The 3084-nt window shown below is 43.6% G+C and overlaps 1 pseudogene; it reads left to right on the top strand.

The window, feature by feature from the left end:
* The first annotated feature begins 2730 nt into the window (after positions 1-2730).
* Positions 2731-2848, top strand: LOC124553396 (annotated as a pseudogene).
* The last annotated feature ends 236 nt before the right edge of the window (positions 2849-3084 follow it).

Below are 3084 nucleotides of genomic sequence, written 5' to 3'. Positions count from 1 at the left end.
GAAGGCTCACTCGTGTACCCTTTATGACTGCACGACACGCCTGGGTCCGTCAACACCGACGCTGGACTGTTGATGACGGGAAACATGTAGCCTGGTCGGACGAGTCTCGTTTCAAATTGTATCACGCTGATGGATGTATACGGGTACGGAGACAACCTCATGAATTAATGGACTCTGCATGTCATCAGGGGACTGTTCAAGCTGATGAGGCTTTGTAAGGGTGTGGAGCTTGTGCGGTTAGAGTGATACGGGACCCCTGATAGATCTAGATACGACTATGACAGGTGACACGTACGTAAGGATCCTGTCCGATCACCTGCATCCATTCATGTCCATTGTGCATTCCGACGGAGTAGGGCAATTCCAGCAGGACAATGCGACACCCCACAAGTTCAGAATTGCTACAGAGTTGCTCCAGGAACACTCTTCTGAGTTTAAAGACTTCCACTGGCCTCCGAAGTCCCCAGATATGAATATTATTGAGCATATAGGGGATGCCTTGCAACGTGCTGTTCAGAAGAGATTTCCACCCCCTCGTACGCTAACAGATTCATGGACAGCCTTGCAGGACTCATGGTGCCAGTTCTCTCCAGCACTACTTCAGACATTAGTCGAATCCATGCCACGTCGTGTTGCGGCTCTTGTGCGTGCTCGCAGGGGCCCTTCGCGATATTGGGCGGGTGTACTAGTTTCTTTAACTCTTCAGGGTATATGGTCCCAGGACCAAGGGCACATCGCAGCTGGCCCAGCTAGGGGAGCAGTACCAGCCAGCTAGGTACGAAGACGAACAATGTGACTGAAAATGGGGAAAATCCCAGGAGCTGGGCAGTTGTAACTCGCTTAGTAGAATGCGGAATACAACAACAATGGCGGACTTTGAGGCAATCTGAAAGATGGCTAAGTTGAATCTCTTGGAAATTCAAAAATAAATCACAGTTGCATAATAAAGCAAATCTGAATATATTGGCGATCTCAGCTAAATGCTGCATCCAATGACATAAAAATTCTTTCAACATCTTTAAAAGTACAGAAGTTAATGTTCTACAGTGACTTAATTTTTCACACTGAACCTCTCAATTTACAACTTGTATGTGATTTCAATAAACGATATCTCAGATGATAGCACTGGATTACAGTTACCATCCCTGAAAGCTACGCATCTGTCTTATTTATTGGTTTATGATGTCTTTTACATCATTTTGATTACTCAAATGATGTAAATCTAATTCTCCACAGTAACAAAGCAAATAAATGGAGTTGGACTATCTCGTATCTTGTCACACTTGCGTGTTTGTTTAATGACTGTGTTGATATTTTTGCCAGATACTTATTTAACTGCTAATTGCAATACCTAACACAAACTCATGGTAATTTAAGAGGTAATCAGATACATGTATTAGCTGACACCACTACCGTAAGGAGTGAAAAAGAAGCTTCTATTAAACAGACATAATGATTGTTTACACACTATTTAACAACATTCTGTTGCCGTTTAACGTCATTGCACTTGTGCAAGAATGCTGACTCATTTATTTATGAACAAATCTAGATTTGTAATTCTCGTGTATGGTCTGAGTGTAACCGAATTTTTATCATTTCTTTACTGAAATACTGATGTAATATATTTTTTTAGTGCATGAAGTTGTCAAGTGGAGTCAAAGCATGTCTGTCAAAATATAAGAGCGATGTATTTTTGGTGGGGATGGCCTTCAGCCAATAGAAAAACAAACAGTGGTGGAACACCACTGGAGTCAAGTAGAGACAGACGTTTTTACGGGTGGTGCATTGAAGGAAGCGATTCTGGACTGTGACATGTAAGCTCAGGAAGAAAGCAGACCTGCCTGTGATATACTGCATCACTCGGTCATGTGAGTGATTGATCCTGGACGCTGAGCGGCCGCTACGTGCTCTAACGTGTTTCGATTGCATTATCTAATTGAGAATAGACAGAATATGAATTTCTACTCGTTATCTTGTATCTATTAGTTTCTAATCATCGTGTTGAATTCTAAATTCTTTTGAGCTGATAAATATTTCGTATCGTGATCACGAAATATGTGTGTTTCAGATGACTGTTCTGCTTGAGGATTCTTCCACGATTCTCGTAACGCTTTCATTGCAAATTTATTTGATAACGTTATTTCCTGTTTGTATTTTAACTGGATATCGTAGGTCCACTTTCTGTTTAGTTGAGATATACTTTCGCCAGTAAACATTATTCAACATAATTTTCTGCCGTCTATATTAATTACAGACGTTAGGCTAGGACCCTTTTATTATTTTATTAAATTACTCGTTTATATTTTATTTTATATTTCTGTGTTTGTATTAATTCGCATTTCTAGCCAATGCATAGACTGTTTGACTGCACGATCACAGCCGCAAACTATTATGTACAGCGCGTTCGCAGCTGGGGACCGTAACAGACGTGTGCGGTTCGACTCTTGTGACGTCATCGAGATATTCCTTCTAAACAAAACTACGCATCGCCCAATTATAGTCGCAACTGGTTTGCTGGTATAGGGTGCTGTTTAGGGAGAGGTACTTAGCAGGAAACCGATAGAAAACGTCGCAGCACACAGAGAAGGCATAAAATGCAGCAGCATGTAGTGTTATACTAGTACGTCTCTTTCGTCTCTGGTACCATACTCATTACTCAGAAACCTAAGATTCACGACAGTGGCACACAGAACATGCGTACCAGATTTCATACTACCTGTGCGTGGGTTCGGCAACGGCCTTGCCGCAGTGGGTACACCGGTTCCCGTCAGATCTCCGAAGTTAAGCGCTGTCGGGCGTGGCCGGCACTTGGATGGGTGACCATCCTGGCCGCCATGAGCTGTTGCCATTTTTCGGGGTGCACTCAGCCTCGTGATGCCAATTGAGGAGCTACTCGACCGAATAGTAGCGGCTCCGGTCAAAGAAAACCATCATAAGGACCGGGAGAGCGGTGTGCTGACCACATGCCCCTCCTGTCCGCATCCTCATCTGAGGATGATACGGCGGTCGGATGGCCCCGATGGGCCACTTGTGGCCTGAAGACGGAGCGCTTTTTTTGTGCGTGGGTTCACCGGCATGTGCCTT

The sequence above is a fragment of the Schistocerca americana genome, chromosome 1 (genome assembly GCF_021461395.2).
Source record: "Schistocerca americana isolate TAMUIC-IGC-003095 chromosome 1, iqSchAmer2.1, whole genome shotgun sequence".
In the NCBI taxonomy this organism is placed as follows: Eukaryota; Metazoa; Arthropoda; class Insecta; order Orthoptera; family Acrididae; genus Schistocerca; species Schistocerca americana.
Note: the sequence above shows the minus strand (reverse complement) of the source record. Positions and strands in the feature narration are given on the sequence as shown.